The sequence below is a fragment of the Triticum aestivum genome, chromosome 6B (assembly GCF_018294505.1).
Source record: "Triticum aestivum cultivar Chinese Spring chromosome 6B, IWGSC CS RefSeq v2.1, whole genome shotgun sequence".
Taxonomy (NCBI): Eukaryota; Viridiplantae; Streptophyta; class Magnoliopsida; order Poales; family Poaceae; genus Triticum; species Triticum aestivum.
Window position 1 is genome coordinate 403774274 of NC_057810.1, and position 12141 is coordinate 403786414.

The following is a 12141-nucleotide window of genomic DNA, read 5'->3' on the forward strand; positions in this document are numbered from 1 at the left end:
TGCCGGAACCCGTTCCGGCAACAACCTTTTGTACAAGTCTTGCCGATGTTGCATGTAATCCTTTGTACAAAGCCGGGCGCAGATCCCGTGCATAAGTAAAGCTCATGTGCTCCGCACATCTTGTCAATTTCATGCATTATATTCTTTCTTGCATGCGTTATCTGACACCTTGTGCAGCACCAATCCCCGGTAAGCAATAACGAGCCGTAAGGCTCCATATCGTTATTTTCTCTTCTTTCTTTTTCTCAAAGGAAGGAAGATTCCCAAGTAAGATTCCCTCGCGCACAAGTTTGCCGGGGGGGAGGAGAAGATAATGATGTGGAACAGGCGTCGTTCAAGAAAGTTTCGCCTTAACGGAAACCTTGCCGGGAAGCAAACGACAGAAAAGCTAAGTAGCCAAAGTTTGAGCAATTAGTTTTAATTTTTAAGTTATCTTCCTCGAACGACCGTGCTTTGTATGGAAAACCTGTGCGCGGAGGAACCAACTCGTAGCTAGTTGCGCCCTTACTTTGTTTCGAGTCCGCTCAACAACTTAAGTGTGCTGCAACTAGTCGCGACAAGGTTTCTTGTCGGAAGCGGCACCGCCAGCAGGCTGCTGACGTCCCGCACTCAGCGCTCGCGGCTCGGGTGCCTACGTCGACAAGTTCCCTAAAAGCGTAGGGTAAAAACATACAAAGGAAGGAATCTAGTAAAGGAAATAACATAGCAGTCGATACCAGAAATAAAGTTATATTACAAGATAACTTGTCGCAGCTCTAACAGACTGTTTTCATAACATGATTAACAGCGACAAAGGAAAAGAAGAAACGGGCGGCCTAATCTACGCGATCGCCCTCAACTCTCCTGATCTCGCTCACCTTGTCCACAATGGGTGCGACAAGGGCCTTGAGCGCTTCCCGGTCGGCATCCGGCGGCAAGGATTTGAGGACGTTGGTGAGGTTGAGGCCTGGGTTGCGGAAGGCCACCTTCATCAACACCTTCTGGAGAGCTCTTGCGCAGATGCTGCACGACTCGTCGGCCAGCTGCTTGGGGATCTTCTCCCGGAGCCGCTGGAGTGCGGCCGCCACGCCCTTGAAGAACAAGCTGAGCTTGGCGCTGGGTTGGAGATGCTCGTCGGGAGAATAACCAAAGTCCTCCATCCCCAGCTGCGCCAGCTCCCCGTCGATGACTACGGCTATATTCACCAGACCCTCGGTCCAGTGCTCCACCGTCTCCCTGAATGAGTTCTGGGTAACGGCGATGCTCGCCAGCAGCGCCTCGTCGGCCTTGATCTTCTCCGACAAAGTCTTCTCTCATTCCTTGGCGTCGTCCAGCGTCTGAGTCAGCGTGGCCAGCTTCAGCTCGAGATCCGAGTTGGAGTCCTTGGCGGTGCTGAGCTCCTTGTTCCTCTCAGCGAGGAGACCCTGCAGCTCACCATGAGCAGCAGCATCCTTCTCGCGCTCGCGCTTGAGCGCGGCAAGCTCCTCGCCGCTCTTCTTGAGGTTGGCCTCCAGCTGCGCCACCCTCGCCTCCAGCTCTTTCTTGGCGGCCTCTGCAGTTGCGGCAGCATCCCTTGCTTCTTTGAGAGCCCCGCCAAGTGTTTCTTCGCGCGCGGCGAGCTCCTCCTCATAGCTGTCAAGATTGGCCTTCCGCTGCACCAACTCACCTTCTCGCGCGGACTGCTTCTCGGCAGCAAGCCTTTGCTCCTCCTCAGCTTCAGCCTTCTCGAGAAGGAAGGCCGTGCGCTCCTCGGCGAGTCGCTCCCGCTCCTGTGCCAGGGACCGGAGAGCTTCCTGGTTGAGGCCCCGGAGCTCCTCCGCGCGCTTCTCCATATCCACTCCCGCCTTCGCGACAAGTGCTTCCCGGGAAGCCAGCTTGGCTTGGCGGGCGCGGTAGAGTGACAGCAGCTTCCGCAGCAGCTGATCCTCCTCAGGCTCGCCACTGCTGCTGCTTGGCGCATCAACCAATGACAGCCCAGCAGAGGCGAGCAGCTCTTCATTGAAACTTTCTCCTTCGACCGACGCCCTAGAGCTCGACGCCTAGGGGAGCTTGATGAAGATGCCGTCGCCGGCCTTCAAGTAGGCGCCGGGCTGAGGCTCTTCGGAGCCTGGCTCCGCAGCAGCGGCGGAGGGATCGGCGGTCGGTGCAGCGCCTGGCGCTCCTGCGGCCTCAACGCCGTCAGTACAATCACCCGACCCCTCGCCAGCTTCTGCAGCGGCAGCCTTGGTGGCCTCTTCGCCGGCGGGCCCATCAGCACCGGCCCCTTCTTCGTTGGCGGCGGCGGCATCGTTGCTGCCACGCGCGCCTTCCTCGCCGGCGTCCTCAGTCTCCATTGGCTCCGCAGCAGATGAATCTGAAGAACGAAGAAGGGAGAAAAATCAAGCAAATATTCGAAGAGAAAATCAGAAGAAGAAAAACCCAAGGGAAGTTTTTAGGCAAATAGATTACCTGTACCAAGATCTGCAGTTGCGGTCTCAACCACCGCAGGGTCGTTGGTGCTGTCCCTTACCAGAGAACTGCCCCTTGCCGGAGAATTCTCCCTTGCCGGAGAATGCTCCCTTGTTGGGGGATCCTCCCTTGGCGGCGTAGTTGAAGCAGATGGCGCTTCAGGAGCGGCTTTCGGGCCCTCCTGGTGAGGCTGTTCTGCTCCTACACAAATCAACAAGCAAGATATCAGCAAAGGAAAAAGCACTCATGCGCACCTGACAGCAGGAAGCAAACTATGAACTTACGCTGGGGGCTGCGCTGGGGGCTGCTTTGTGGAGTAGCTGCCGGGTCTATCAAGGTGGTCTCAGACTCACCCCCTGCTGACACGGTGGGATCATCCTCGATGACAATCACCGGGGCCTTGGCTCTCTTCGCCGCTCTCTGAGCCAGCGTCCTAAAAAGGAAGGGGTTCAGATTGAAGAAAGTCAAATACAAGACAAGAACAACAAAAATTGGAGGACTGCGAGGACAGCAAAAGAAACTTACTCTTCCTCTTCCTCATCGGAGCTAAGCGCGGAGAGGTCGAAGTCCGGCTCCCCTCCGGTGCGGCGAGGCGGAGGAGTAGGCTCCCTCTCCCGCTTGGCAGGAGCAGTGGTGGTGGACCGGGAAGACTCCGCTCCAGTTGCTGCAGCAGCGTGAGGCGCTCCCGCGGCAACGGTGCTTGCCGCGATAGAGCGTGTTACGCGGCTCGGCGGCTGTTGACCCGTCTGCCGCCCCGCCACGTCCGCAGCCCTGCGAAGACGCCTTCTTGGCGGGGCCGGGGGCTCCGCCTGCGGCAAGCTATCCGAAGGCTCGGGCTCTTTCTCCCTGGGCTCGCTCGGCTCAGCTTCAGGGCCGGCAAGATCTTCCTCGCCGGCGAAATCCTCGCGCTCGGCAAGGCTTGCCGCCTCTTCTGCCTCTGCCTCCTCCACGGTGAACCCGAACGCGCCCGCGGCAGCTGCTGCCGCAGCCTCTTCCGCCCTAGTGGCGATGCGCTGCAGCTCCTCGTCGGCGGTGTCGCGGGTGAGGCTCTTCTACTCGTCAGCGCGGACCGGCACTTCCACCAAGTTGTCGAAGAACGCTTGCACGAAGTCATCCGCAGGCTCTTGCCAAGTTGGAACGATTCCGTGTGAGTCGCACAACGGCATCATGGTGCGGATCCGGTCAAGCGAAGAATTATTGCACAATGTAACTACGCCCCTCGGTAGCGTGAATGGGTGCTGGGGATCGCATTTGAACAACTCCAGGAGCATTGCATCCAGCTCCAGGACGGTGAAATTGAAGTTGAGGTCCGGCTGCAGCCTCATGATGTCCGCCGAGTTCTTGAACTCCCAGGCGGGCCTCCCCCTCTCCTGCAGGGGGGTGATGCGGCGGCGAAGGAAATCTGCGCCGACAGCGCCTACAGTGAGCCCGGCAAGCCTGAGGCGAAGGATCCTAGTGATGGCGATCTTCAGCCTCTCGTCCTCCGGGGCCACGCTGCTCCAATCGTTGCCGCGCACTATGGGGGCTTGGCGCACGGCAGTGAACGGCTGCGGGTTCTCCTCGACGATCCAACACCACTCCGCTCTCCACTCCTCCCACTTGCTGCGGAGCTCCCCCTCCAGATACGCCTCCTTCTTGCCGACTCTCGAGATCCAGGCGATCCCTCCGGCAAGCGGCTCTCCTCTCTCGACCCGAGGCATGAAGAAGTGGCGGAAAAGGGCTACGTTGGGGTGGACTCCGACAAAGTTTCGCACAAATGTGCGAAAACTTCCATGGTCAGAACGGCATTGGGGGTGAAATCAAGGAGGCGGAGTCCGTAGGTGTTCATTATGTCGCAGAAGAACTCCGAGAAGGGCGGCAGAGCCCGCAATAGAAGAACAGCGTGAAGAATGGGTACCCGTTTGGAGCCAATTCCATAGCGGCGGCCAGGAGTACCCTCGTGCGCGGATGCGCTCGCGTCTCCATCGACCAGAAGAGGTAGAAGTACTCCCTCAGCTCCTTCGCGCCGAGCTGGGGGGAGAAGATCGCCCGCTCCTTCCGCAGCGCCACGAGCCGCTGCGCCTCGGCCGACTTCACGCCCTTCCCCTTGTCGGCTTTTGGAGCCATGGCGAAGGTGGTGGGGGAGATCGGCGGCGTTGGTGATGCTGGTGGCAATGGGGGGCGGAGCGCTGCTCTCTCTCGGCTTGGAGAAGAAGGGGGGAGTGGCGGAGGTTTGTGAAGATGGAGTAGTAGCAACCAGCAAGGGGGAACGAACTGCCCCTGTTTCCCCTGCTTATAAAGAGGGAGGGGGCGGACGTTTCGCCCTTCCAAATAAAGAAACCACCCACGATCTCCCCCACGACGCCGCATTCGACGCGTGCCGTTAGGGGGGGCGTGGTGGATACGGAGTCAGATACGGCGTAATCCAGGCCCCATGTGCCCGTGCCCTATTTTGGGCCTGGCCCAATAGCGCTCGGCACCGTGTATGGCCCAGGCCCGGGGGCTCATGTCGATGTACTAGGATAGGGGTACCCTAGTATCCCGAACTTGTGCACGGGAAGTTGCAGCACCCCGCGGCAAGGCTTGCCGGGCGACCGCCAAGGTCCTTCATGGTTCCTTTTGGAGCCATTCAATAACAAAGTATTTAAGCTCAGGAAACAAGGCCCCGGCAAGAGGAGCTTGCCAGGAAGGCCAACCAAGGCATTTCAAGGAAGTTGCCGTGACGCGCCGCGCATCCCGGCAAGGCTCGGCGTGCGACAAGCCTCCGGGCCCGACAAGACAACGGCCGCGGCAAGGCGCTTGCCGCGGCAGGCGGCCACTCTGTGCCCACACTCCAGCGCATCCACCAATGTGTCGCCCTGGGGGCTTTTCCAGGCGCGCGTGGCGGAAGGCTGTGCAGCCAGCGGTGCGCAGTGGCATGCGATGCTGACAAGATCGCCATCGTGGCAGGCGGTGGCGCCCCTCACGATCCCTTTTTGCACTGTTTGGGCGACGCAGACAGGCATTTACTGCCTTTGTCCCCTGCCGTCAGGGTTAGGTAGGATACACTGTACAGGTAGCTGTACCAACCACCTCTCTTTTTACATTTTTTCCCTCGTCTACGTTGCCACCTATCGGTGACCCCTTTAGCGTATAAAAGGAGGCCCGTGCGCAACGTAGAAAGGGTTCGGATCATTCGGAAGCCAGGAAAACTCTTAGCTCTTTCTCGAGCAAGAACATAATACAACCAGACAAGCAGCAGTAGGAGTGTTATCTCTCCGGAGAGCTCTGAAGCTGGGTAAACTGCTCGTGTGTTTCGCCTCGATCTGCTCTTCGTGCGACCTCCGCCCCCCGCCGAACCGAAAGGGGCTCGGTCCGCCGGCCCCATAGGTGTTCGTGGAACAGTTTCCCCGACAACTAAGATCTAAACTACCAAACAGAACAACACAAGAGACACAAGATTTATACTGGTTCAGGCCACCATTGTGGTGTAATACCCTACTCCAGTGTGTGGTGTGGTGGATTGCCTCTTGGGCTGATGATGAACAATACAAGGAAGAACAGCCTCGCGAGGGTCTATTCTTGGCTGGTGCTACTTGGTTCTGGCTCTTGGATTCTCGATCAGGTCTAGCTGCTAGATGTCTCTACCCTGGGGGTGGCTAGTCCTATTTATAGGCAAAGGCATTGGGCCTCTTCCCAAATATTGAGCGGGAAGGGCGCCAACAATCGGCTATTTTGAAGGGGAACAGCGGGTACACTTATCCTGACCAAAGTTGGTCCTCGCCTGTCAAAGGCTCTGGTGGTGACGCCTGCTTGGGCTCCACAATGACTTCTTCCCTGCCGTTGGGCTGGTCTTGGTCTTGTTGCACCGAAATGGATGCCTTTGCTTAATACTCTCTCCTGCGCTTGCCCCCTTTGCACCAAAGAGGAAAGGAGGACACTGCGCGGGCTGGCGCCCGACTGGCGCCCTTGGTCGTCATGGCTTGCATCATGGGCACCTCGCGAGGTACCCTGCCTTGAACTCTCCACCTCCTCGTGAGCCAGCCTGACGAGGTCGTGCCTGAGGAAGCTCCTTGTCGTCCGCCCTGCGAGGCTTGGCCCCTCGCGAGGGTCTTGAGCTTGTGTTGATGAAGATGGGCTGTGCTGGGCCTCCTTTGAGCCACGCCGCAGGCCGCAGGCAGGCAAGTCTAGGGACCCCCGTTCCCAGAACGCCGACAGCCGTCATTTGGCCCAAAACATGGCAGACTGTTAATGGGGCGGATTTGATGTGGGTTGTCATTTGGCCCAAAGCATGACACACATCTAACATGCCGTATCCTATGTGGGCCACAATTTTGCCCAAACTGTGGCAGGCTGTTAAGGGGTCGGCCTAGTAGAGTATGACAAAATCTTGTGGGCTCTTGGCTGGGCCGGCCTTTTTTTCTTAAATGGGCTACTTTTGGGCCGTGCCACGTGTCGAGGTATCATAGGCTAGGTCCCTCCATTATAAGGATGACATCTGTCCCAACACTGAGCCGACACGTGGATCCTCCGGCGAATGAGAATTTTACATGTGGAAAATCCCCATTGGTCCAGGCTGTTAACGGGTTATCAGATCCAAATCGGAACCCGATAGCTTAACGACGACCCGTTATGGTGGATGCCACATGTCAGTTAGCCTTGACGAAAACACTTCCATGACACGCCATTTATGGTCATGGAAGTGGACACTTCCGTGATGATAATTTTGGTATTGTCATGGAACACTTCTACGACAGCACAGGTATGACTATCTTGATTCTGTCATAAAATCATCATGGATATACAGGCATGACAGAAAACGTGACCTACTGCGACAAACACGTATCATGACGGAAGTGGTTTTTCTTGTGTAGTGCATAAGCAAATCATGAATGTATTGCAACACCCCATAGCGGGAATCCCTCACGCTTGCATGACACAGAGGGCACCATAGGACAACACCAAATAAAACATACAACTCAAACCAATCATGATCATGAATGAACCCATAGGACAAAATGAATCTACTCAAACATCATAGGATGGCTGTACATCATTGGATAATAATATATAACATTAAGCACAATGTTTAAGTAGAGATTATAGCATGGATAAGACGTGTTACACCGCTGCATAGAGGGGGGAGAGTTGGTGTTGACGGCAGCAAAGTTGTTGGTATAGATTGTCGTCACGATGATTACCCCGACAGTGTTCCGGTGCCACCGGGAGAGAGGGGGTGAGAGCCCCCTCCTTCTTCTTCTTCTTTGGCCTCCCCCTAGATGGGAGGAGAGTTCCCCCTCTGGTCCATGGCCACCATGGTGGTGGAGGGGCAAGAGACCCTCCTAGATTGGATCTCTCTCTCTCTCTCTTGTTCTGTTTCATGCTCTTGTTTTCTGGCCGAAAATCGTTTCTTAAATTCTCGGAGATTCGTAACTCTGATTGGGCTGAAATTTTAACATGAATTTCCCCTGAATATTATCTTTCTATCAGCAAAAGAAGGGGGGGTAACCAACTCACAAGGTGCTCACTAGGTACCATAGCACTCCAGGGGGGAGGCCGTGGCCTCATGCCTAGTGAAGCCCATGGGCCTCCGTTTGCCTTGATTCCACCTCCTAAAAATCACATATATTCCAAAATAAATCTCCATAAATTTTTATCATGCTTGGACTTCGTTTGATATGGCTATTCTGCGAAACAAAAACAAGCAACAAACAAGAACTGGAACTAGATCCATATGTTAGTCCCAATAATAATATAAAATGTTGCCAAAAGTACATAAAAGTTGTACAATATTGTCATGAAACAATCAAAAATTATAGATACGACAAATACGTATCAGCAACCCCAAGCTTAATTTTCGCTCGTCCTCAGTAGGTAAACGATAGAAAAATATAATTTTTGATGTGGAATGCTACCTAGCATAATCTTGATCATATAATCTAATCATGGCATGAATATTAAGATACGAGTGATTCAAAACAATAGTCTATAGTTTGACATAAAGACATTAATACTCAGGCACCCCAACAAATAATCATGTTTTTCAAAATATCAATGCTAAAGAACGTTATCCCTTGTAACATCCCAATTTTCAATTTGGATGTTATTTATAGATCATTCATATGCATCCATGATTTATGCATTTTGTTGCTTTGTTTTAGTTGCATTTTGATCCAAGAGACCTTAAGCAACTCAAGGACCAATTTGAGAGAGTTGGAGGTTTCACAAAAATCCAATTTTGATTTATCAAAATTTGGTAAATTGGATCAAATTGTTTTTCAAAATTCTTTTCGAATTATTTCAAAATAATGGGAGAAGATAAAATGACTTCTTCAAAATTATCAAAGAAATATTAGAAATTGAATTTTGAATTTTTAGAGAGTTTATTTGATTTTATTCGCTAGTTTATTCATTAATTAGTGGAGTAATTAGTACTATAATGTTTGTTATTAGTTTAAGCATTTAGGCCTTGAAAAATGTTCACTAGGTCAATAATAAGGCCATATTACTACGTGAATTTTTCTGGTATTTTTAGGATTTTATTTATATTTATTTTAACTAGTATTGTCTCTGTGAAAAATTGTATTTTTTTTCAAAAACAACTTCAGGCTCACCGAACTGGGCCGAGCCCAGCCCAGCCGGCCCAGGCCACGCCGCGAGCCGTCCCCGAGCCGGCCTCCCGCCGGAGTCCGCACCTCCGCCGAGTCCGCCGCCGCCTCGCCCTTGCCCCCTCCCCAAGCCGGCCTCGACCCCTTCCCCTCTTTAAATAGACACCACCCGACCCCCTCTCCTCTCCACCTCGACCGCCGCAACCATAGCCGCAGCACCGTCGCCGCACTTGCGCCGCCGCCGCCGCACCCGCAAGCCGTCGCAACCGCACTTCATCATCGCCGCCGCTGCCGTCTGCCACCGCCATCGCCCTCGCCCGCAAGCCGCCGCCGTCGCCGTCGAACCGCCCGAACCGGTATAAAACCGCCTGGTCCTATCCCTTTTTTCGGTTTGTTTAGATCCAGTTAATTTATTTAGTTTCATTTATTAACGAACGTTCGTTCATTTCATTTTGGTAGCGAACAGATTCGTTAGATTAGGTTCTGTAGCGAACGTTCGTTCCGTAGATTTTTCTTTTTATTTTAGATTTCGGCCAGGGACCCATCCACGAATATTTTCTTTGCAGATTAGCCCCTAATCTTTAATCCCTCATAACTTTTTGCTCGTTTGTCCAAATTCGATGAACCAACGCCAAAATCTTCAAAGCGATCCGATCTATCCAGTAAACCAACTTGAACATGTTTTTTGACAAATTAAAATTTGAGTTTAGTTCAGTTTTGAATTTGATCTTGTTTTGTTCGTATCTTTAGTTTTGTAGCTCCTTTTTAGTTGATTATTTTTGCAAATCGTAGCTAATCACATGTACCTTGATGTAGGGTAGGACCCTAGGGGCCGATCTTTCACGTTTGGAGAGAATACCTACGAGGAACACGAAGAACGTGTGGAAGGAAACGAGGGAAATCACGGGGGAATACATGAGAAAACACTCAACCAACGCGAATATGATCACACATGAGCTAGATCCAAGAAACACAAAGAGATACACGGTACAAATCCAACAAAGGACGATACAAGTGGCGGTAGCTCATCTCCGAGAGGAGGTCTTGAATCCACGAGGGATATTCCCGTATGTGGGGACCCCGACTCATAAGTCATGATCACCGAATGCACGTGTACAGTGATCCCAGAGATCAATGCTCACTGAACACACAGAAGCTGAATAACAAGAGGCTTACATCCATATATACCGTATTACACAAGTAGGACCATTATGGTCAAGTCTTGAGTATAACATTGCAGCGGAAATCTTTGTTGATAACTTGGACCCATGCCATCTGCCTTAACCCTACAGGCATTCTGACTGGGAAGCGTCCTAGCTCGCATGTTCATCACCGAAGTATTCTTCATCATATCATGTTCTTTCATGCCTGGCCAATAAAATAACCATTGGTGAGCCAGTGAGTACTTTGAATGTACTCGCAAGCAAACCATGTTTTGGTTCAAGATACAACAATGCATGATATAGGTAAATTTTTGCAGAAAGCTAGTTTTGAGTGCAATGACATGTTCAACAACTTGTAAGACGTGCATCAGGAGAATTCAAGTAACCATGAGGACAGGTTATAGATATCAACATAAATAGAGTGGGCATCAACTCAACTCAATCATGTCAAGTCCTTTGACTTGACCCACGTAGTTCTTCCCACTTATCCAAACACATACACTAGTTTGTAAACATGTGGACATAGCCCAAGAGCGGTTACCCAACTGTCCTTGACCGTGGACACGGCTATTCGAATAGTTTTACACTCTGTAGAGGTTGCACACTTTACCCACAAGATCCGGGGAACTTCCGTGTCAGCCATGACCCGCGGTACCCCAAGTACCCGGGGTAAGCACCCGATCACTATCTTTCCCTAGTCGACACTAACATGGAGTCCACTCGATTGGTAGTACCCCCCGTGCCCAACATTTCAAAACTTAAAGTTTGTGGAGCCTTGCTCCCATATTCATCACAGACCACTGGCACGGGGTACCAACGGTGTGTCTGGTGCCCCATAAAAACGTTCTTGGACGCCCTACCTGGCACGACCCCGTCCCGAGAGAGTGCAACAACAACTCTCCCGTCACTTGTAATGTGGGCTCCAAGCTAGTATCGATCTAGGTAATCAATAATGCCCTTTCCCATATAAGGGTAGAGTGGTTGCGCATGTAAGGTTGGAATAACGGTCGCAACTTAAACCAATCTGTTTTGAAAACAACACTCACACTTGCCTCGGTACACCACTTCATCATCAAGTGGTTACCCAACTCATTATCTCCCTTGGGCATGAGTGGCACCCGACAGGGTTTTCGAAAAGTCTTTTGTAAATACTTTGTCTCCATCACCATACATATTCCCGTCCCAATTGCGTAGCCACTACTATAGCATCCTATCTACTCCCACCGACATAACCCTCATAAGGAGGTAGGGTCATGCACCATGCAAGTATCAATGAGGAAGTAACAGAGGCAACCCATCAAGGTGGTTACCACCTCATCATGACTCCGTTGCAACAACATATGGTGCTATGTGACATGCATAAAAATGGTTTCATAGACATGGTCAAAGGGCTGCTTGCCTGGTTCATCAGAGTCTTCAAATCTTCTGGTCTTTCTCCAAGTATTTCGTCTACTTCGTCAACTAATGTTGGAAACAATTATAGTAAGCAACACAACAAGGCAGAAAATAAAAGTGCTCTAAAAATATGAAGTTGACTTTTCTAGGACTCTTCTGGTTATATGAAAAATAACCAGAGTGGTTTCATTGGACTTGGATCAGTGGTTATTTCTAAACATTTCAATATGATGGAAACGAGGGATTTAATGGATCTGCAAGTTTTCTACAGAATGTCTTTTTATAAAATGAGTAAAAGTACCCATTAAATCAGGCATGATTTTACAAACATTTAGAAATTGGTTTCACTGGATTTGGAGTCGAAATGAATATAATATGGATTTTTGAAGTGGACTTATGTGGATAAATGGCCTTTTTAAAGGGTCCAGTAAAAACCAGGAACAACAAAAATGTCCACTATGGCCCGTTAAATAGAACTTGATTTATGGAGCTAGTAGAAATTTGATTCATAAAATTTGGACATTATTTGAATTATTTGTGGATTTTATAATTTTACAGAAAAAGAAAAAGAAAAGGAAAAAGGGTTTTAG